Here is a 25,759-nt window from a genome sequence, read left to right on the forward strand (position 1 = left end):
TGTTACTTGCCATTTCATTGTGTAACATTTCATTAAACTAGATTACCTTCCATAAGGAACCAGATTTCAACTAAGAAACTCCTGTTTATATGCATCTATAAATTATATGCATCTAAAAATCTGTACTGCATCGTACAGATGAAAATACTTGTCCATAGAGATATAATGTAAAAACGACTTTTTAATATCTAGTTTCTAGAGAGAAATGTTTGTAAAAGATTGGCCTCGCGTTAGATTCTAGAGCTAAAAGTTTTCAACAAGGTCGTTTTAGACCTCAGTTTCAAACTAATTAACTCTGGGAGGTAGTATGTAAGGATCCTAAGTTTTACTAACGTTTTTGATGTCATTTAAAACGCTTAATTACAGGGCCGTAGTACAATACACAACCCCCCCCCAACCCCAGAAGTATAGCGATATACAATAGTGACGTGATCGAAGATTCTTTGGAAATAATCGTTGTCATCGAATGACATGCATATTCTATTTAAGTAATCGTAGTCATCGGCTTTTAATATTCTTTGCAAATGATCATTGTCATCAAATAATCATTGTAAAGAATCATTCTCATCGGATAATCATTGAAAATAATCCTTGTCGTTACATAAAGAGAAATAGTAGCTGATGTACAAAGAATTGTACTCAAATTCTAATCAAAAGAATCGCATATGTATGCAATTTATCATATGATCATTATTTACAGCAATGATTCTCATACGTTTTCGACCTACGGCTTCTAATGACGCCGCGGAAAACTTGCGCAACAGTGACATAAAGAATATTTAAAAATACAATAAAAGCTTGAAAGCTTTGGAAAATGTGTGAATTTATTTTCCTTTAATTTAAATGAAGCTTAATGTTTTTAAAGGAAATTGAATATTGCAAACAGGAATCAGCAGTTTAAATATATGTGGGATTTTACCTCTTTGTTTTTTTTTCTTCGTAACATCATATCCTCCGGAACGGGGGGGAGAGATTTGAGTTTAAAAGGAGGTACCCTCGGATTTCAAAAATTCTTGGTAAAACTTTTCTACTATTGTTATCTTCCTACGACTATCACTCGAGATGTTATATAAAATTTCGCAAAGCGCTGGAGATCAAATTGCTTTATTTAGAAAAATGATGGCTCTTCTCACTCTCAAATCGTATTGTTTAAGAGAAATTTTTAAGTTAAAAAAATATGAAATAAATAGTATTGCCAAACTCGAAACTTATTGTTATTATTTACGGTTATATTCTGAGTTGAAGAAAGCACGTGATTCCATATAACGTCACTGTATGTCGAAAAATATTTCGTTAATTTCAGTATTTTAAATGAATAGCTGCTTTTGGCAACTTTTATATTTCACCTTTAGATACGTGACACGATAAGCTATCGCTACGTTAATTCTTTTATTGAGATTTTGCAAATTTGTTATATTAAAATAAATTTAAATCATAACTTCAAATGTATTACCCCAAATGTCAAAGGTCTTTGTTTCCTCACTTGGCAAGAAAAATTTATTTACGAATAGCTGGTTGCTTGGAAAGAATGAATACATTTTCTTCATAATGAAATGTTTCTATGCATTTTATGCTATTCTAATTTTATTTATAAAAATTTAATTTCTTTTATTGTTTAGTTCCTTTCTGAGTAGAAGTTTAAACATCTGTAGGTATTTAACATATTTTAGATGCAATGTTACTTTACTACAGTTACATAATTTTTTTTTCAATTTACTAAAATGTCTGAACGCAAGAAGACAGCACAAATGTTACAGCGAGCTACAGAAAAAATGAAGTAAAAAGCACTAGGAGACTCAGCAGGCAAGTACAAGAAAACTTGCATGCTTCAAAAATGAATGAAGATACAACTAGAAACTCAGCAGGCAAGCATAGTGACAAGAAAGGTTACGCATTCAAGAAACTGAAGAAGAAACGAATAGGAGTTCCAGCAGACAAGCAACAACTCAAGAAACTTCGCTTGTCAAACTGTATCAGAAACTACTAGCAGACGCAAAAGACATTCAGAAAACCAAGAATCACTGCGTGCTCGGGAAAGGTAAGCAGAAGCGAAACGGAGGCCCATTAGGCAAGCGGAACGTCAAAAGAATATGCGCGATGACGGGAAGAAGTCGCAAGTAAACGAAGGATGCAAGACTGTCCGCGTCATCGTCAGATTCGACAGGAAATACCAGAACAGCTCAAGAAGCTGCATAAACAACTCAAGACGCTGCAGATTACGGACAATTTCGGATCGAAGAGGCAGAGCTCATACGAGGAAACAAGCTTCGCATGAACGCATCACGACATACACGTAGTACTCTTCACAATGCAGGAAGTTTACTTTGAGCAACACACTGTATACGTAGAGCTCGTAGACATATATAGTAAAGGTTTTGCTTTGTCAACAGCCCCCTAGTAAAATGTATGAAGTTTATATTGACATCTCACAATACCTGAAAGAAATTTTTCTATTTACTTCTTCATTCACTATTTTCTTAAATTTCTTATCAGTAATCCAGTCTATATATTATAGATATCAAAATCAGAAAAAATTAATTAATTATCTTTAAATGTATCTAAGTGATGACCACTTCGCCCCTGTTCGTACCGAAACAACACGATGTAATTCTAGATACCTAGAAAGTAAAATGTATTCATCAGGCTGTACAGCAAGCGACAACTATAAATGGTGTAACACAAGAATGTTATATAATGTTATATACTGGCAGAATTTAAAAAAAAGAACATATACATCAGTGTTTTAAAAATACGAATTCTGCATCAAATTGCAAAACAAATATCTTAAAATCTGCCTTTCCATGCATAAGAGTTCAGGATGCCGAAAATTATATTTTCGTAAACGGTTTAGCAAAAATAACAAAAATTATTGCCTTGAGAAATGGATAATCTTGGTATGAATACGAATTACGCCAAGACTACTCGTCAATGGTTGTTTAGAACACGCCCTTAATGTATATATATATAACCCTTAAAAAACGTAAAGTGAGTGAATCTACTATTCGAGTGTGTCTTTATATCTTGAGTATTTAAGAAATAAGAATTGCATTTATCTATCTCGATAAAACTAACGCTATTGCCCGAATAACAACGTTTATTTAACACTTGATATAACCAACTTCATATATATCTTGAAATAAGACATAAATTTCCTAATCAGATACTACCAATTGCAGAAAAAATACAAAAATAATGGAATTTCTAATAACACTACAAGTAACATACCGAGGAATAAATTGCGCTGCAAAACTGATGCAATCTACAATATGTAAACCACAAAATTTATGTACCGCTATAGAAATGCAATGGAATGAGAAATGAAACTGTGATGAGATTTATAATGAAAAATTTACCATAAACTATTAGTATATGATATAAGTAAATATATACTTTTAATACTATTCATTTAAATATGTTCAAACGTTCATAATATTCATTACTTACAAACGCTTCTTCATCCATCGAAGCATAGCACAAGCCATTCTCAATTCAGTGCTGGTGCACGTCAATAAAATAAGGATAAATCCAAATTTTTACAAAAAATCAATCGCTTTGACTCGTTTCTCAAAAAACGTATATCTACAAATGCAGTATTAATATATCACATCAATATAATTCGGGATCATAAAATCACCAAACAACGCATTAAACGCAAAAAATCGCATTAAGGCAGAATGAAGAATTTTCACTCTTACAATGACTTTTACAACAATATATAATAGAATCGAATTTCTAAACTAAGTGTTCATTGTTAAACCATATTTCATTCTTGGGGAACCTTTCATGGTTGTTCAGTAATTCTAACTGTTAACTGGTATAAAAAGAATTATGATTTCATATATATGCACAGACTTATATATGTATTATATTAACACGTATCTGTAGTAACATACATCATCTTATATTATATGTATTCGCATAATTCTAAATTAATTATACTAGTCAACATAATTTGTATATTGATAGCAGCACAGTTTTAAAATTATTTATTACTATCTGCTTGCTAACGATTATATAATTAAGTACAGTGGTACCTCGACATACGAGTTTAATATGTTTCGTAACCTTGCTCGTATCTCAAAGCAATTTTCCGCATTGAAAGTAATCAAAATGCCATTAATCCGTTCCAGCTCCCAAAACAGACCTCAGCTGTTTTTTAAGTGTTTTTGAATAAGAAAAATGTAGTTTCTTATTCAAAAACAAGAAGAAACATTTATTTATAAATAACAAATACATATTCTATAAAAACATAATTAAAAGAAAAAGTGCCTACGGAAGCGCTTAATTTTTGTCACTGGTCTTCGCTCTTTTTGTCATGATCTGCTCATTTTCACCCGCAGATCGTTTAAAAAAACTGTCCAAGGAGGTTTGTTTCTTCCTACCTGTCAAGGTATTGCGGAATCGAGTTAGGCAAGTTTCGTTGAACAACTCCGATTTAGGACTAGTTGCAACTTTTTCGCGGTGATTTTTATCCACGAACTCTACAACTTTATCCCACATTCTCAAGATCTGTTTTATATCTCTTGTAGGGATAACCTCCTCCATCTCCGGCTCCTCTTCAAAACTAATTTTTCGTTGAACCACCGTATGCTGCTGCAAATGCAGATCGTGTAACTCCTCGGTTGTCAGCTCCTCAGACTTTTCCTCTACGTGTTCGTTCACATCTCTCTCCTCCACCTCCAGACTCATGGATTTTCCCAGAGAAACAAGCTTCTCTACCACTGACACTTTGGGTTCCAATCCTTCGAATTCTCTTTCAGCTACAGCCTCAGGCCACAGCTTCTTCCATGCAGACGTTGTAACACCCAGCCAGGCCTGAACAATAATTCTTAGGCACATCACGATGTTAAAGTGGTTTTTCCAGAACTCTCGAATGGTAAGGTTTGTGTTCTCTGTCACCTCAAAGCAGCGGCGAAAAATGTGCTTGGTGTACAAATTCTTAAAATTAGAAATCTCCTGCTGATCCATGGGCTGCAGGATAGGAGTGGTGTTGGGTGGTAGGTAGGGAAATTTTATATACTTGAACTCTTCGAGTAAATCATCTTCGAGATTTGATGGGTGAGTAGGGGCATTGTCGAGGCCAACACCAGAACAGAACACCAGAATTATCCACTCCACAAAGAAGTTCATTCTGTCCCACGCCTTCGGATTTGCCCTCCACATATCTTCTTAAAATTATAACTGGCAGCTTTTCTTTTAAAATATTATATGACTTAAAGCCTCTGGAGTTTTCCGAATGGAATACTAGCGGAGGCTTGATTTTACAGTCGCCACTCGCATTGACGCAAATTGCTAGATTTAATCTATCCTTAATGGGTTTGTGACCTGGCATCTTCTCCTCTGCCGTTATGTAAATTTCTATTCGGCATCCTTTTCCAGAAAAGCCCTGTCTCGTCACAGTTGAGGACTTGCTGGGGGGGGATGTATCCTTTGGCTACTATCTGTTCGGAAAACATTTTGATGTAAACATCAGCTGCCTTTACATCCGAATTTGCTGCCTCACCATGCCTGACGACGGAGTGAAGGTCGGTCCTTTCCCGAAAGTTGTCAAACCAGCCCCGACTGGCTTTAAACGGGTCTTCCGATTCCACGTTTGTAGAAGTGTGTGGGATCTTCTTTAGAAAATAACCGTAAATCGCTCGTAAATAACTTGTAATAGTGCCTTCTCACATATGATGCTTTGTGTTAAGGTTCCTCCTTGAAGCTGCTTCTCTCTCACTCACACCATCAGTAGTTTCTCCATGTCTTGACGGAGAGAGGTCGGAGCTTAAAAATTATTGTAACGCCCTTAGTTGGCGTTATACTTTATCAACTCCTTTTGTTCAAGCACAGTAAATATCATTGATGTGTTACGCCCGTACATCCTCCCCAAGTCAATTACTCGCACACCTTGCTCATGGTTTTCTATTATTTAACGCTTTAATTCAACAGACATCATCATCTTCTTTGGACCCAGGCTTATAAAAATAAATATGATAATGTTTTCTAAATGTACAAAAAGCAAAAAACGCGAATCCAAATTATCAAAAATGCTTCCAAAACGAGGGAAATAAGCATTTAGCCTGAGGACTTATCTGAGGTGGGAGAAACTGTTAGACGCTGCATACGACACCTACATGCGCGGGCATGTTGCGGTCGTGTACAGCGGTGTAGTGTGCGATTACTCGTATCACAAATCTTGCTCTCGTCTCGTTTAATGTGACAATCATTATAAGACATGTAGATTTTTCCTTGTGGCTTCATTTGTTTTCTCTTCCAAAATTTCGAACGTCCAACAGTTTTGTCAGTTTCGGGCATTTGGTATGGAGAGTGAGAAAATGAGATAAGACCAGTATGAACTTCAATTCTGAACTTTGCAGTTCAACATAGAGCAAGGAGTATTGACAGATTTATATTCGCTGTTTACGTGCGCTTTTCATCGTATTTTCTTCATCATTCTCAGCACTTTAAAGTGATAACTACTAGCAGTGTTCCTTTATATTTCGTATATTTTTGGAATTATATTTTTTACTCGTACTTTTCGAAAAACTCCAGAATTGTTTAGTGTATTTTCGGGACAAATAAATTCTAACATGCTACCAGCTCTTCCGCATGCTTTACGAACCTTTATGCCAGGAACAATTTTGGGTGTTAGAAGTAGGACAGAATGCTAGTGACAAGAACAATTGAGGAGCATCTGAGGCAGCTTGTGACAGTCTTTGCTGCGTTCCAGGAAGATATAAAAGGAGAGGTTGATTCCTTTACAGAAGAGATAAATGCGTCCAACAAAAGAGGGAAAGGGGAAATAATACCAGTTCAAGGAAAGATGGAATCTATACAAAATTGATACTTAAGCCTGTCAAGAAGAAATAAAAGACAACAGTAGAAGATTTTCGAGGATTTTGAAAGCAGAAATAACATGGTCGAATGGAGAGTTAGAGAAACTGGAGAACGTGTTTCTGCTGTCAAACAGCACATCAAAGAAAGAGTTAATGCTGCAAATTACAAATCAAAGGAAGCGTTTTTGATGTCGAACAACAAATCGATGACAGAGTTTCTGCTGTTGTCGCAGAATTCATTCCAGTTGTCATTCATAATGACAATTGGAGACGATTCTGATACCTTTAAATTGGTAGCTATGTTTTCCGACCCATTTCTCATGCTTTTCACGTGTGATGGAAAAAACATTTGGCATATGTACAAGGGTCAGTTCTGTATAGCTCCAAAAGGAAATGGGTAGGATTCCGAAGACAAACCTGTAATTTCGCAGCTTCTCTGAGAATAGAAGAAGACGATATCGGTCCCACTCTTCTAGAAACCCAGCGGCTAGATTTTGATGCTGTACTCGGTACGCGAAAGCTCTACTAAGAAGTGTTTAAAAGGCTACAGAAGGCTGCAGTTAATATCTCGATAGCAGAAGCTCACCAAAATAATCCAGAAGCTCGCCACTGATATCGAAATGCTCTCCCATCTCTCCTTTTTTGACTTCTGAAGAGAAATACGTGAAGTACAATCCATGAAATACATCCTCGGTGGCATACGGGAACCTGAGGTATAGAAACAAGTGCGAATAGTGGATCTCAAGGATTTAAAAAATGCCTAGAGTGTACGCCATGAAAAACGTGGCAGTCCTTTCAGAAACTTGCACACACCATTGCCCAATCGGAACTACTCCAAACCAGAAGCTAGTGGACAAGTGACAGCTCGTCCAGGCAGTCTACCCACTTAAGTAAGTGCCTTGAGGCGGAACAGACGTCAGACGAAAGCGACCTTAGTATGCTAGAACTGCAGTGGTGATGAACACTTACGAAAAAACTGCAGAACACATTAGGACACAGAAGATAATGCTGCTAATCAGCAAGAAGTCACGAAAACAAATCGTGGATGTTGAGCGGAATTTGCCAGAGATTGCCAGATATTGAGAAGTCCCACATAAAATCCTTTCAGATTTCGGTTATGGTTGGTGGCAATAATGGACTTTTCAATCATGAGGCATACAAATAGAGTTCCCTTAGTATAACAATCGATACATAAGTAATTTACCATCATCCAAAACCTCAAGTCGAGCTGATAGAACCAGCATGAACAGAACTTTTCCTTCCAGGATTATAGCTGAAAACAGAAATTTCCGGTAAGGCATTATGAAATATGCTAAGAACGTTAAGAGCACGAAATGAGTACTAATAATATGTTCTTTCGTTGAATTATCAAGGCCGTCATTCCGGTGACGGTTGAAACGTAAGTGCCAAAGCTAAAGTCAGTGGGGAATGCGAAGTGGTTGCATCACGTTCTCCATTGAACTACGTTAAGGGGTCTCGTACACCTTAAAACCCACAAAATCTCTGAATATGATCCTGTGGTAAGAATAGGGATAGCATATTTATTTTTAAAGCTATTACTTCCAGTTTCTTACAGCTGACTACATAGCACAGCTGAATTAGTAAGCAAATAGTTTGTGTTGCCACAAATGTTTTTATAATTTAATCTTCTTCGTGAGGTAATTTTTTATATGTTCACGTAATACTCCCACTTTGCGTGCACAGTTTAAAACATTCTGTTATATATTTTAACTTCATAGTTAATATACAGCTTGTATAGCATCTAAAGACTACTGTGAACCAAAAATCTTAAGAATTTCATGTTAAATTCTCATTTTATTTAGAAATAAATTTATACAATGCATTTTAATAAAAAATTTTTAGTATTTCCATGCGTGAAATTTTTGACTATTAAAATATTCAATATATTTTTGGTTCAGTTAGATGATAATACTCATATAAACAAGTCCATTAAATTTAAAGTGTGTACCAAGAACCGTTTTTAAAATATCATGCGCCAACAGTGAAAATTTATGTTTTGAGATAATCAAGTTTTAATGTAAATATTTTTTTAAATACTTCTCTTGTTATAAAATATATAAAATGCTTATTTTCTGAGAGATATTGTAATATTATACAATTTCCAATAGTTGGTATAAGCATAATTAATGTAAAATAAGCTGCCATCATCAAAGTATAACATATCAAGTAAAAATGATTTGAAACTTCTACGCTATCAATGATACAACTAAAATTTTTCTTACAAATTGGAACTTACTTATAGGCAAATGTTTCAGGTAAAGTTCTCTGTAATGTATTATTGTATATCAAACATATAAATCATTTAATAGTTCTTTCACAGAGTAACTTTAGCATACTCTAAATGCTATGTATACAACAGGGAAAAAATGCATTTTAAGAAAATCGAGTTTTGATGCAAATATTTCAGTATACAACTTTCTAATAATAAAGTGCATAGTATATTTATTTTCAAAATGATATATTTAAAAAGTATAAATCCTAATAAATTGCATAAGCTTTTGTCAATATGAAACACATTAAAATTACCATACTATATAAAATACCATGACAGAATGATAGCCGTGTATTAAAATACGTGTAGCATATTTGAACAAATAATTTATTTTTACATAACCACATCAGTTAAGTACTTTCAAGCATTTAAGCATATGATATGTATCATATTATGCAATATTATTTAAACATAGGTGGGAAAAAAACCTTTACTACTTATTTGAAATTGTATGCCAAACTGCTACATTCATCGAAGTATAACATATCGACTAAGAATGATAAAACTAAAACTTCCTTACAAATAAGAATTACTTATAGCCAAATGTCTTAGCTAAAGTTCTCTGTAATATATTACTGTATATCAAACATATAAAACATTTAATACTTCTTCCACAATGTAACTTTAGCATACTTTAAATGCTATGTATACAACTGCGAAAAACCGTATTTTAAGAAATTTGAGTTTTAATGCCAATACTTCAGTATATAACTTTCTAATAATAAAGTGCATAGTATATTTATTTTCAAAATACATTTAAAAAGTATAAATCCTAATAAATTGCAGAAGCTTTTGTTAGTATGAAACACGTTAAATTTACCTTGCTATATACATTACCATGACAGAATGATTGCCGTATATTAAAATACATGTAGCATATTTGCACAAAAATTTATTTTTACGTAACCACTTTAGTTAAATAAACTCAAGCATTTAAGCTGGTGTTGGTGTATTTAATTATGGCAAAGCACACGAGGGCTATCTGCCTAAGGGGAGGGATGCCTTTCGTGGAGGACTTTCTAAGGGAAACTGGCTCGTATACACGTTACACATGGGGAAAACCACGAAAACGCCCATGCAGCCAGCCCGTTCGCGGGATTCGAACCTCGGACCGAACTACCAGTGTTCAGCGACTTTACCGCTCGGCCGCTGGTGGGCCCAAGCATTTAAACATATGATATGTATTATATTGTATAATATACATATTATTTAACATGGGTGAAAAAATCTTTTACGACTTACTTCAAATTGTATGCTAAACTGCTAAAATTTTATTTACAAATTAAAACGCACCAGCACAATAAACATCCCCATCATTTTTATGGAGGCCTGCACTTCTGACATTTTTTGCTGCCTTTCAAGTTTACGCTGTTGTTTTGTTTCTGACAAGCCTTTCTTTTCTGCGTTATCTATTCTCTTGTTATCAATTTGTAAAAATCCTTCAATAGAAAACTTACTTCTAAAAAGCTGTAGCTCATTCATTACAGAATATCTACCAACAGACCCTTCGTTAAAAGCAATTACTGCTTCATTTCCAGCAATCTGAACTATCCTACTACCAGCATGACATGTCTTTGGACAAAATTTCCAAATTAAGGAATTAAATTATTCATTATTTTTTTGTGTTTTGCCGCCAAGGCAACGTCTCAATAACGAAGGTTGTGACAAATCTATAAAAACTAGCTATATTGTATTTGCACCATGTGGTTTCATTTGTAGGACAAACGTCATGAATCGGCTTTTCATCACTCGATATTTTGTTGTAGTAAATTGCCCAAATGGCTTTTCTCATATCACTAACAGACTCATTATATTCTCTAATCGCATTACCATAATACGAAGTTATTTCATTTATTAACTTATCTGTTAGTCTCCCTTTCCCAGACAGATTTTACCGTCATTTAATTTTACTTTTTTTCTTTCAAGTTTTAATTTCCGTAGCCATATTCCCATTCGTTTTTGAATATGTCCAACACACTCAATTTTTTCTTTATTTAATGAACCATATGGTTTGGCGTCAGTTATACCTGCAAATGGTTTTGCATCACCTATGTAAGGATCTTAAGTTTTACTAACGTTTATTTTATTTTAAATCTTTACTATCACTTCTTATTTTCTACTTCCGGCCAGAATTAAAAGCGTTAACTTATGTATGCAAAATTTGTGTGGCGAACGCCAAGTACTTAAGATGTGGCTTTTTGCCAAGCGAGAGAGAGGAAGGAGTTAGTCGAAGCAGGCCGCTTACCTTAGAAGTTTTACTCAGTTGCTGGTTGCCTTCCAGGCGAGGTTTAATCCTCGTGATAATTTTTAAACGTATTGTAGTGTTAACAGTTATCTGTACTACGTACGGCTTCCTGTTAATGTAAGGCCAATCTTCCACGTTTATTATTCCAAAGTTAAGTTAGAGTTTAGTTAAATATTTTTATATTCTTACGTTTAGACCACAAGTAGTGGGTCTTTGTATTCCGAAGTACGGAAATTATTGTAAAGAGAGAAAAACAAAGGGTTTTGTATACCCTTCTTGTGTATCCTGTCTACTTCCCACAGTTATTGAACATAGCTTTAGTAAGCTCTCTGTTCGGAGTCAGGTCCTTGCATGTTCCCGAAGAAAGTAAGACAGAACATTGAACCTGATACCGTCACCAATATAAGAAGTATATTTTACACCTCTTTTTTTCCATGGAACATGAAAAATTGTTTATCTTTCCATTTATTTCCATTTTTCCTGAAGAACCAGCATGATTCTCTAAACAGGCCTTGTGTTCACTTACGCCATTTCCTAGAAATGACTCGCAACCTTTGCAATATAAAGACAGTATTTCTGTATCAATTACTGTGCTGCTTTCTGACCCTATTACGGAACAGACTCCAACCAAAGACGTATGTCCTCGAGTCTTCCACGTACCGTCTCCACTTACAGTCACATTTAACGACGAATTTGAAAGAACGATGTGCAATCACAGGAAGGAGATCCATAACACAGCAGAATTTCTGCATAGCAGCTTTCCCTTGACCAAGAGTTCGCATTGCATACGTAAATCTTCTGTTTAGCTCGGATATATTTTTTCGGACACCCATCATATTAGAGTTTCTGAAAGTTCTTTTACATGAACACTTTGAGCATAGTAACTCAAATTTTGAGCTTAAACCATGATGAAATAGTTCACTTAAATGAACATTACAAATTTTACAACATAAATTATTTTCAATAAATTGAAATAGGATATCGAAATTAAATAGTCTATAACCACTAAAATTAGGCTCTAAAGTTATCTTTATCTCTTGGTGGCAAAACAGTGTCATTATTTTTTTTAAAACGAAGAACTGACACCACACTTCTTATTCATTGTATCATTATGCTGATATCCCTGGAACTTTCTTTTCTTTGGTCGATGAATATAAGATCTTTTATTTTTTACATCTTCCTCACAATTTTCCATAATTATGAGGTGATAAAAATACTAAACAAAAACTGCAATGTTATAATAAAAACACCTTCAAAAAAGTCAAAAGAAATTTAGAAATCGCAAAAAGCTTGTAAACAATCACGTTTCACGCTAATCCAAAGCTGGAGTAAGATTTCAACACATGCCTATGTTAGATGCCTATGTTAGAATAGTGCTATGTATAAATCTAATATATTCCTAAGTCGCGCTTTCGAGACATGAAAAACGCAGTTTGAATTTTGTCAATCGGCCCAGTAGAACGGGAGATATAGCACAGTCCTCCCCCCCCTTTTTTTTTTTTTTTTTTTTTTTTTTTTAGCTTGATAACACATCAGCACTGTTTTTCCACCATCTCAAAATAAATTATGAAGATTTGTGCTTATGCAACTAGTTGAATTTCAACAGAAATACACGTTCATATGAAAACGTTGAAGCTCTTTTAAAGGGCCGGTTTTATACCTTTATGCAAATGTAATTCTACCGCATATAGCAGTACTTCCCTGTTAGCTGAATTACTTTCACACTGAGTCTTCCGATGAGAATTTTCCTAATTAAATACCAAAGGATGAATGATTATAAATTTCAAAGCACCTACTATCTTAACGATCGTTTCACTCAAAATCAAATATTCGAAAAGTGAGCAGAAAGGCAAATTAGACAATAGCTAAACATGGGAACATTGAATGTGAATAGCACTTTATTGTTGGTCTGCTGCCTTTTACCAGCTAAGATAGAACTTGCCAGAAACCGAAGATTATCCAACTGTGGGCATTGTGGTAAGAAGTCCTTTACTGAGTTCTCCAGCCGAGTAAATGTAAATGCGATTAACCTCTCGAAGCCGGCTGGTACAGCAGTTGTACAAGGAGAATGACTTTCTCAGACGCCGGCATTGGTACAACTGTCGTACCATCCATGCCCTCCCCATTTTAGAGAATCGCCTATCTGTAGATCTTTGGGTGGTCCATTGTCGCTGCTCAGAGTAGCCGCTGGCTACACATTATTTCCCTCTTCTTATCAGTTTAGCTACATTTTGGCAAAAACCGCAGGTTTCGTCTCGCGCGAATATACTTGAAAATTAAATAGAGGCATCTCTTTCTCAATCTGTCTCATAATTTTAATGCTATTTTTTTTTAGTACTGACTTTTGCTATGATTATAACGTCAGCGATTTTGCACGCTCTTTAAGCATACCATATGTAATGTTCTTTAATCATAACAAATAAGAATAGATTAATATTTTAGATTTAATGCCCTTCTAGAAAATAGGTAAAACCGTTTTTATAGTTTACTCGTTTTTTCTTTTTCATACTTATCAATAATAAGATTTTATTTTGACATTGTTTTGTGGAGTGCATAAAACCCTTAAGAACTGTCAACTCTTTCAAAATGCTTCTATTATGCAGGCAATTTTGTCTGAGTTATCAGGAGATAAATATGAGACAATTGTATGCATAATAGTTTTTCTGATTTTCATTCATTCAGTGATTGCTTTCAATGATTTTCATTGATTGTAAATGAAATAAAATCAATTTATCTTTACACCCTCTTTTAGGATGAGATCTGCCAAAAAATATTTAAATATCAGTAAAGCTCACGTTACTTCTAAACTGAATCAAAACATCAGTTAAATGTTATAAAATTTTGGCCAGTTTTATTTGCTGAAATTCTTATACTCTTCAAGAGATAGAGAGAATTCAGACAAGTTGATAAAAAAATATCTTAAAACAGTTGTTATTTTGTCTGTAATAAGGTGTATGTCAACTTACTACTAAATCTATGAAACTTAGGATTGGATTACGGAAAAGCACGCGAACGCTATCTGCTTAAGGGAATGGATGCTTTCGTGTAAACCTTTTTAAGAGAAAATTGCTCGCATTTACATTCCTTGTGGAAAACTCCACATGTAATCAACTCGTTCTTCGCTATTGATTGGATTAATTTGTTCGCTTACTGAATTACATCAAAGCACCCAACGATTACCTGTATAAGGGGAGTTATGTCTTCGCGGAGGACTTTCTAAGAGAAGCTGGCTTGCATTTACGTTACACAAAAACCATGAATCCAACTATTTATCCGGGATTCAAATCCAAGCGAGCTATAAGTGTTCAGCCACCTTTACCGCTTTATTGAAGAGCAGGTAAAAATATTGATAAAGGAAAAGTATTGAATTAACCGGTTTAATATACTAACCTATATTTCTCAATCGACAGTACATAAATTACGCATATGAGGGGGATTATTTGTGAATAAATAAACTGTATTGCACTTTTCTCCACTATGTCATATTACAATGGAATTATTGCATTTCAAAGTTATTTCTCATGAATTAATTTTGCTCTTCATGATTTTTGATATTTTCAAAGAGAAAATTCCACACTTTAAATAAAAATATACACGAGAAGATACTTTATGCAAAATTTGGCGTAAACGGTTTTCTTAATTTTGCTTTGAAAATATTGCAGGGTAATCGTTTTCATTACTGGAAGAAATATAAAAAACAAATTTACTACATGGTGTCAACACCCAGTATTTCCTTATTCTTTTGAAAACGTGAAAGATTACTCTTTCTAAAATAAATTAGAAAATATATTATGTGCAAATAGAATATTCGTTGAAAATGAAATAGACTTCAACTTTTGGATATAACGATAGTTTTAGACGAAATTTCTACCTATGGAAAGAAATTGACGTATAATTAATTCTTCATGAACATTTAAAACTGCTCTCAAAATTCTTTTGATGATTGCATGTATAAGTCACGAATTTTTTTCTCGGCTAACATAAACAAAAGCCAATTTTACAAAGAAAAATTCTCGTTAAAGATATACCTTCTTTGCCTGATAGTCCAATGTAATATTTGTTAAAATTAATTATTAAACGCAACCAATGTATCTCGGATTTTGATTTTTATATTATAATAACAAAATTATCGAAAAAAGCAGATTTAAATCTCTGTTATTGTTATGTAAAGCTTTATTATTGCTGTAAGTTCATCTCAAAATTTAATTGTATTGAATCTCATTCTAATCATCTAATGGTAATAAATATTATTATTATTATTTCATTAAATTAGTCATTACCATTATTTTATTAATGAAAATATGTTATTAAAAATCGCATTCCAGCCTGCAGACTTACAGATCTAGTCTGTATTTACTATATTTTGTTAAATTTTGTTCTCGCTTTCTAATTTCTAATACGAAAATACGCGAATATAAATGAAGAGTGAAAATAAAGTTAAAAAATTCACAAATTACTTACGAGATTGATTAGAAATAATGAATGAAATATAAACATTGCATACATTTTGTTCTAAATAAAGTGTGCACTGAATATGCATCCAGTACTGCACATTTATTTATGCACTATTTATTTAGAATTTTGCTTTCATTTAAATATGAAGGCAAAATAACATTCGAAAAAATTGCAAATCTAGCAACTCCTCTACTATGGGACGTATTCGTCCGACAAACATGTAAATTTTACTTCATCCATGGAGGGGAACTAACGACTTTTCTCATTAGGAAAATGTCAAAGAGGGGGCAAAACTGTTTCGGATCGCGCTGGTCTGAAAGCTATAATATGATAATTTCGGCCCGGTTTTAGAAGGTTAAGAGGGTAATGCTTGAGAACCTATTGTAATAATTTTGTGGAAACATTTATTTGGAAGAACGTTTATAAAAGTATAAAGAAACATTACAGTGAGACAGAAAATATAAATTATGATCAGGATTTAGTCAAATTATCTGTATATGAAACGTCGAAATGGTAATATGAGGAGTATTTTATTCATTTGTGTAAGCATTTTATTTACTTGCATACCAACGAGTTCTGACGAAAAGTCTGCATAGATTTATTACCTAATTATTGGCACTTCTTGCAGACGCAAATGAGATCTAATCAGAAAATAATCAAGCATCTGAATGAGTCAATCGTCAATACGCACATTCTAAATCAGATTTCTAAATTACTTTTTTGAAGAGTTTACGGTCCAAATAAAACTGAAGAAACATTTTAAACGCAAAACAAAGCAGCAGAAGTGTGATATTACTATATTATATTACTATATATATTACTATATATATACCGTGATATTACTATATGTATATTACTATAAAGCCAACTCTCTGTCAGTTAAAGACAAAGTAGTTTGATTAAATAAACAAGGTGAGCAGAGACACAGTTGTAGCCGTTTGTAATTTTAAAGTACATAAAGCGCAGGAGTATATCAGAAAACTAGTGAGTAGCACATTGGTTACAATTTTTATTATAAACATGCTGAAACTGTGAATATAATTTCAAGCATCGGTGGCATCATCGAATGGAGACATGCTTCAGTGTCAGATGTATTTCATTAAAAGATATGAAATATTTTTAAACGTTTAAGAACACAGTTTCTGAAGTACTTGACAGCTCACCCTGTATAAGCTTCATTCCTTTGTTTAAACGTCGGTAAAGAGTTATCACAGATTTTCTTAAAAATTATCGGTGATCAATACTGGTATTGATCAATCATAACGACAATAACATACATTGTTATGGAAAGAGAGAAAGTACTTGTGAGGCTTTCTAAAAGACCGAGTCTCAGTTTTAATATTTTAATATTAATCTCTACAAGTCTGACCTAACTGACACTACTGAAATAGTTAGGAAAAATTGATTCCCACTGTTAAAAAATTGATCTGCATTTTTTTTCGTAAATTTTATTTTTTTAAACAACATGTCTGTAATCAATGTGCGCACCGCTTAGATGCTAGAAAAACACTAAAATTTGAATCATCGTTGTACCAGCTAAAAAAAAAACAATATTTAATTGTGAGAATAAAATATTCTAATGACTATAATGATAAGTCAAGAATAAAATCAAATCTGTAGCTGCAAGCCTTTTTTAGCGTTATGGTGGTTAGGGAAAACTGAGTGCGATACCGAAGGGCTCGGGTTCGAATCCCGGAGAAGGCATGGATGTAAAATTGTCTGTCCCTTCATAGGAGAATTGGCAGTTCTTCATGAACAATATATTTTTAAAAAATTAAAAAAGAGAAAAGGAGCATTTACTTTAGATTAAATGTATTTAAAAGTTTTATGCATGTCTGAAATTTCTAATATTATGTTCTTTGAATAAAATTAAGACTTCTTTTGTTCTTTTTCCTTCAGCTTCTTCAAAGTAATCCTTTTATATAAGTATCCTTTGCATGTTGCGATTCGATAGTTGTGATGACACAAGTCAGGATGAACTACGTAATATTTCAGTACCGTATTTATATTTATTGGATTATTGGAAGAGCAAGTTAGGGTTCTTTTCCTAAGGGGAGGGAAGCGTTTGGGGAGGACTTTCTCAGGAAAAGTTTCGTACGCACATTACACATTAGAAAAACCACAAAATTCTCAAGCAGCGTGTTTTTGTGCTGGGTCTAGCTACCAGCGTTCAACGACTTTACCTCTGGACCACTGCAGCCAGATAGAGTTATTAACGGAATAGATTATTAACGGAAATGCATTCATTTTCACACTATTTTTTTGAGAAAGATCAAATTTAAATTTAGATCTAGAAAATGTAAACGCAGAATTTTACAAAAAGAAAATATAGGTACAATAAATCCTCTTGTCGATTACCATCCTAAGATGACCGATGTTTCTGAGAAAATAAGTAAATATAGGTTTTTCACAATGTCTCTCTAAGATGCAACGGAAGACTAAAGAGATATGGAATCGTCAACGATCGCTTTGAAACGAATATTTTATATTTAACTTTACATTTATATATTTTTATAAATGATTCTAAAATATGGTTAAGCTTTTGTGTCTCAGTGTGCCACTACATGGAACACCCAAATTGAATCGCTTCGAAAGCCTCTAAATTCAACCGTAAATAGATAAAAATGCTTTTATAATATACTTTGAACTTTTCTTTTTAAACCGTAGATAGCAGCATATCACAAGGAGACACATAACTTTAATTTATTATGTGTTATTAAAATCCATTTTTTTTCAAGTAATTTTCTCTATTTTTTTAATGATATAAAAATTTTATTTCGAGAAAAAATAGGCATAATTTTGCTGGCTGTACTCCAAATTATTTTTTTAATCTTTCATACAAAAATCATACGCAGAATCATTGAATAAAACCAGGTGTTCCATTAGCGGGAACACTGCGCCTTTAGCAATCTCATGCTCTTACTAATCAGAACATCTGTCCTCTTAGGAGAGAACATCCGTTGTTTTCGTTTTCTGTTTCCGTTGACTTTTTTGGGGAGGGAATGAATTCAAACAAAGCAGCATTGAGGGGCGAGGTGGTTTTTGTGTTATGAGAGCATTAATATTGGCATCTCGAAATTTTTGGGGGTAGTTTTTAGGCGGGAATTTCATTAGTAGCTTGACTCATCTTTACTTAGACCTACGCGAATTTTTTGCTGTCTTTTTAGCCTCATTCCCGTTTATTTTCAATAATTGTGTAGATATTTTTCGTGTATCTATATATTATAAGCTTATTTTTCTTTTTTGTTAATATTAATCGCAGATAATTATTTTAATCTTAGTTGGTTTGTGCTTCCATCAAAAAGGTGTGACTTGCTTTGAACAATTTCACGAAGCTAAGAAATAGGAAAATTTATAAACATTTTTGTATATAGGACTTGTGTATATAGATATGTATCTCATTTATCCGTATATATTCAAAAATATTGTGTATATCCAGGAAACCATGTATACAGCCATAATACAGAGTTTTTTCATTCTTATGTAAACGCTTCTACTCATTTTCGTGCTTCACTGCAATGCTCGCTTAGTCGCACTTTTAAAAGCTCTGGCGGCGCAGTGTTCCACCTCATGGAACACCCTCAGAATTAAAACGGTAAGTGCAATTTTTACAACATTTTACCTGTATACATATTTAGGACTAAATAGACTGAATACAACATTTCTTGCTGAAATTCCGACTTTAACGTACAGTGCGCCGCAAAGGATTAAATATTTTAGTTCTATGTTGCGCAAATTGTATTTCTGTCTTTGTACCGATGAGAGGCGCAGACACAAATTTGTTAGGATCGTAAAGCTCGGGTTTAGAGCTTTTACGTTGCGGTGAGTTTCAACTAAGCAGAGGTTCTCCTGAGTTTACTTGGTGAGCCGCTACTGAAGTCGGAGATTTCAAAGAGTTCTTCGCCGTTCCTCAGCCAACTTAATCTTTGAAAGCCAATAAAGTAGTTTCGGTCAACATTATGACTCTGAGGTTTCTTGGTTTCTACACTGAGGGAACATCAAGTGAATTTACAGTCCACTACTTTTGAACGACGGGACATACACTTTTCACACACAATTTATTCGAAAATTTTTTAGTTATTGCTTGAACTTTTAGAACGAAGTTCTCAGCGAACCACTTTTTTTTACAACCACTTCTTAAAAGTATAGTTGTGGAATTCTCGTACCAATTCTCATCTTTTTAAGATTTCCCATTTAGGTAATATTTTATTACTGCATTTTACAATATAAAGAAAGTATTATAATTACGAAAATTTTTGTGGATCACATTTCAGTGGAAATATCCATTTCGTCCATATCTGAATCCATTTGGATGATTTTTGTGCGACATCTCATACGGACAGAATAAAGACTTCTTCCTTTTCATAGTATATTTTATAATGCATTGAAAAGGGATTTTTTCGTGTTCTCTGTATGTATGTAGATATAATATATGTGTGTATGTATCTCGCATAACTCAAAAACGATTAGCCGAAGAATATTGAAATTTTCTAAAGAGTAGGCTTGCTTCTCTCTTTATATTGCAGGTTAGCTGTACCAACCGTATATGTATATGCTCACGTATATGTACACCAACATCCTTTATCCGGCTTAAACGTCCCTACACGACCTTCATTTTTGCAATCGTTGCTTGTAGTAATATACTTCCAGTTATCGAAATGTTTTTAAATCACGAAAATATTCATGTTTTGGCGATGTCAAATTTTTAAAAAAATTCTTTTTTGACAAATAAGTAAATCCAAATTTTAATACAGTCTCGCGGTTCGTATACTTACATTTGGGAAAGTTTCATACTTGTTATCTATATAGTATATAAAGAAGAAAGTTTGTGTGTTTGTCCTCTCATAACTCGGTCACTACTATAGCTATCACCACCAAACTTTCTACAATTAAGTCGACGTCACTTTTCTCCAAAAAAAAAAAAAAGTAGCTAAAATCAGAGCTATAAATTAAAAACTCCGAAAAACGATAATTTTCTTTCTCATTTTCCGAGTGGCAACAGTCTCGCAAGCTGGAGACGAAAATCTGCTTTATTTCGAAAGTTGTTACCATTGCTCTCTTTCAAATCCTAGAGTTTGTTAAAATACGAAAATAGATAAAAGATGAAATAAAAATAGCTTTCGCAAACATTAAATACGTTATTCCCGATTCCGAAAATTCGAGGGAAGCCATTTCGACTATTCTCATCTTAACCACTTTCATGAGCCAAAATACTAATTAAAAATTCTGAAAGTTCTAATTTTCGCACTCATTTTTCCTAGTGGTAACAGTCTCGGGCGTTGGAGATAGAATTGTTTTATTTCGAAAAGTGTTGCTACTGCTCGCTTGCAAATCGTACATTTTGTTAATAAAAAAATTTGTAAATTTTACATAACCTATATATATAAAGAAGAATGTCTGTTTGTGTGTTTGTTTGTTTGTTTGCGTTATTGATTTCTGATCAATTATGATAAATATTTTGCGACATTGAATCGACTAAAGTTGAATATAGGTGAAATATTGGATGGAACTTGAGCTGTTATGGCCATTTGATTGGAAAGACGAAAATCACTAAAAGCTGAGTGACACTGCTTCTGATAGAATGAGAGAGAATTATATTTTTCTATCGAAATTTTTTATGTGGGGTTGCATATCGCACCAGACTGAAAAATGTATAACTTTGAATCGTATTTTTTACATCGTTAGAGAAGGATTACAACGGTATCGTTCTCTCTGTTGTTAGATACACTGCTTTCAATCTAACTTAATTGACATCGGGTACTTCCGCTAATAAAGAAATAAATTTAGAAAAAATTCATAAACGCACGACCAAAATTGTGCAGTATACGTAATTTCAAAATCAGCAACTTTCTTTTAGGAATCGGGTATTCAAGTTTGAAAGAGCAATTCGAAGAAATAAATTTAAATGATCAGCAGCAAAAAGTGTGTATATTTTAATAGGCCTTATAAGGAAATTCACATAACTTATAAGGAACAACACATAAGGCCTTACAAGGCCTTATTTGTTGTTCGCCTGAGATTTTTGATTTTAGTCAGCTTATAATTTTTCGATTTTTTTCATTCGAAAAAATATGCGTCTGTTTCTCGTACTTTTCTAATATACAGCGAATTATTTCATAAGGGCATTACGCGGAAGTTTCTAAATATTAGTTTATATATAGTATATAGGCATTGTCAAACATTAGTTTCCTCCAGATGTAAACCACCTGTTTCTCGACCTGGCCAAAACAGCTTTTTACATATTGTTAACTACAAACAATCATTCGATTTACTGCATAGTTAAATGGAATGTATTCTGAGAGTTGAAAAATGTCATCTAAGCAATTTGCAATTTGATTCATTACTAGTAAATCTGAAATCAGTTTCGTTATTTTAATAAGAAAGGGCATTTTTATGCATAGTGCTGGAAATAGATTAAAGATTTAATAAAAATTAAATTTTAGGTTCGAGTTCCATTTGACGAATATCAAAATGTTTACCTTGAAATATTAATAAAAGTATTTTGAAAATAGGAATGCAATTTTTAATTATTTTAAATCTATTTACTCTAAAGCAAAATGCCGTTACATTAAATATCAGAGGCACAAGTAGAAGATATAGAACTGGATATAGATGGTTCGAAGTAAGAAACAAACAGAAAAGAAAGAGAGAGATCAGAGTAAAATTATTCATGTTAAATTCAAATGGAAAGAATTTGAAAATGCTATATTTCAATAGCTAAGATTTAGTTAACTCTAACAGGGAGAAGTACCTCATATGGGCATAGTATACATTATAAGTGAAGTGGTGAAAGCATACGGTATCGTGTTTTTACTATTTGAACACTTTCGAAGATCTGAATGATGAGTTTATATATGTCAAATACTCTATTAATTACTTATCTCTATCTATCTGTAATTATACACGTACTGTCCAGCAATGAATGCTCGATGTATAGGTCACAGCCACTATCCCGCCAAAAGAGAAAACTTTCATTTATGAAACTTCCTAGTACGTCTGCCAGGGAAACGAAAACAGGCTTTACATCTAACATTATCCTGCACATTTTTATGAAACATTAACATTTTGATTCGACCCTTTTGTTTTATTTTGTTTTGAGTTTTGTTCAAGCAAACGTTTCGAAAATCATTCCTACTAGTAAATACCTGTTTGTTTCTTGTATGTTTGGGGCACCATTGGTCATGTAGTTAGGATTGCAGAATACTGAGAGTTTTATGGAACTGATCATCCCAATTGTAATTTTCATTATTTATATACAAAAACAATATAGGAGCATGAAAAACACCAATATGGATAGTTTAATAAGACGAAACTTCAGCTCGTAAGTGCTGATAAAAAACAATGTACAATAACTAAATGTTACTGTAGGATGTTTATTATAGCTTAAATAAACAATATTCTGTTTTTGCTCAAACACAGCGTTAAAAATACCAAGTGGTTGACACGAAGCCACATAAATTTCATTTGACTAATTATTAATATATTATTATATCATAATATTAGTTAGCAGTGGTAAATCTAGGTATTAAAAAACCGTAAACACGAATTTTTGAAAATTTTAATATTTCTCCTTTGGCCACGTTTGAATTATCCATTTGAAATTAGGCATCAAGAAGGTGGCAAGGGGCCTTCATTTTCAAGGAATGATTTCTACCGGCAGTAATTTTACAATAATATTATAAGATTAGACATAATAAATCTGACAGCATGAATGCATTATATGAAAAATGCACGGAATTTGCATTATTTTGCTGTAGAATGTTATACTAATTCTCGATTATCCGTGTGTGGAATACCCGTCTTGCAATTTGGAACTAGGTACCGTTGAAGCAATTTTAAGCGACCAGGTAATATATTTTTCATTTAGTCAATTTGTCGAAATTTTAATCTTTTTAATTGCAGTTTTACATTATTTTGATTACCATTAAAAACGAACGTGAGTAACTCATCTGAAAATCTATAAGCTGTGAGAGAAATCATATTGAATGATCTGAGCATACAGAGGAGACTAATTATATGCCTTTGGCTTTACAATCCTTGTTAGAATATTTCATTTTCAGAGTTGTGTTTTTGTGTTTATTGCAGCTTGTAGGATGATGAGTGAAATTGCTTGGAACTCCGTGCATTAAATAAGTGCAAACATTGGATACAGACCTTGTTAATTAAAAAAAATTAAACTTTACAAAAAATAATGTTACAGAATACATATATTTCTTTTACATTCCGAATCAATTTTTCGTACCTAGTTGAGTCACATAAATTATGACAAACTTTGAGAAATTAATTTAAAACAATTAAATATGAAAAAAAAAAGAAATTAACAAAACAATTATAACTTGGCTGTGCGAGAAATCTCACAAATACTACGTTTATGTTTCTGAACAAATGCATATTATTCCCTCCATTTCTATCTCTCAATTTTATCATTTATCTCTCACACCCTTTTTTATGAAAATCTGTGATAACATTTTACAAACATTTAAACAAATAAATGAAACTTATACAGACTGGACTGTCAAATACCTCGAAAAATTAGTTGTTAAATTTCAAAAAATTTCAGATTTCATTACGAGATATATCTGACATCGAAACAGGTCTCAATTCGATAATGTCATGGATTTTTAGAATTATGTTTACAGTTTGAAATTATCCTTATTATATGAAAAATATTAAATAAATTTGTTATATATCAGTTTCCTTGCACACTCTTGTGCTATATGTACTTTAACGTACAATGAACGTTATAGAATAATACGTTATAGAACGTTATAGAATAGTGTTATCAATGGTTATTTAAACCAAACTGCTGTGCGTTTTTAAGGCCGAGCGGTAGCTTTCTAATTAACACGCTGAGTTCGGCGCCGAATTTGCTGTCCTTTCCGTTCAGCCGGCAGCGAGCTAAGCCTTAAAGCTAAGCCGTATTTTTGTTTAGAATGTTTCAATACATTTCATTAATTCTAAATTTGATCACATTTCATTGAGACTATATTTATTTTTTAACTTATACTGTCGGTTCCGTGGAACGACGCCAGGCAAACGAAAATTCCAGTGCCGGTTCCCAGGCACCGACGCCGGCCACACGGAAAGTTCACTGTCGGTCCCCAGAGACCGACGCCGCGCTCAACGTGTTAAGAAAGTTTCGGGCCGGTAAGTAAATATGTATTTAATTCAAATATATGAATTGATATGTAATCTATATATATGATTGATTGTATTTGAGTTCCATTTCGAATACTCAAAACTTAAACACAAAGAACTAGAGGCAGCAGATTATTAAATCAGTTTATTGAACGCAATTTAACAGAATCGTTACAGGTGATGAGATGCGGGTAGCTCACTTCACCACAGAAAACAGCAAGTCACGATTGATTGGCGTCACAGGGATCCACGCGCCGGACGATCCTCAGTCTATGCACGGAAATTGAAGTCCACGGTATTCTGGGATAGTAAAGCCATTCTGCTCATTGACGTATTGCCGAGTGGTGCTCCGGTGAAAGCTGATCTTTATTGCGCTTTACTAGAGAACATCTGAAGAGCCATTCAGAACAAATGGTTTGGGATGCTCAGTGCTGGTGTTGTGGTGTCCTACGACAACATCGGACGCATACGGGGAATTCCACAAAATATATGTTGCACACGTTTCGCTGGGAGATGTCTGACCATCCATTCTATGGCTTCGATCTTGCTGTTAAGTACTTCCACGTGTTATTGCACCTGAAGACGTTCTTGTCTGGGCACACTTTCCTACAGGTGAAATGTTGCAGACAAATGTGACGGGCTGCCTTTCTTCCCAGGCGACAGACTTCTATGACACTCTAATGGAAATAAGTAACCGACGCTATGACAATTGGTATAGTTCCGATGTTTCTTATGCTGAGAAGTAGCAGAAATATAGCTGTATCTTTTTCAATACGTTTTTCCAGGTAATAACACTTTGTTTTTTATGGT

Source organism: Stegodyphus dumicola, chromosome 5 (genome assembly GCF_044657685.1).
Source record: "Stegodyphus dumicola isolate Sdum_Otavi_A_Nest chromosome 5, ASM4465768v1".
Lineage (NCBI taxonomy): Eukaryota > Metazoa > Arthropoda > Arachnida > Araneae > Eresidae > Stegodyphus > Stegodyphus dumicola.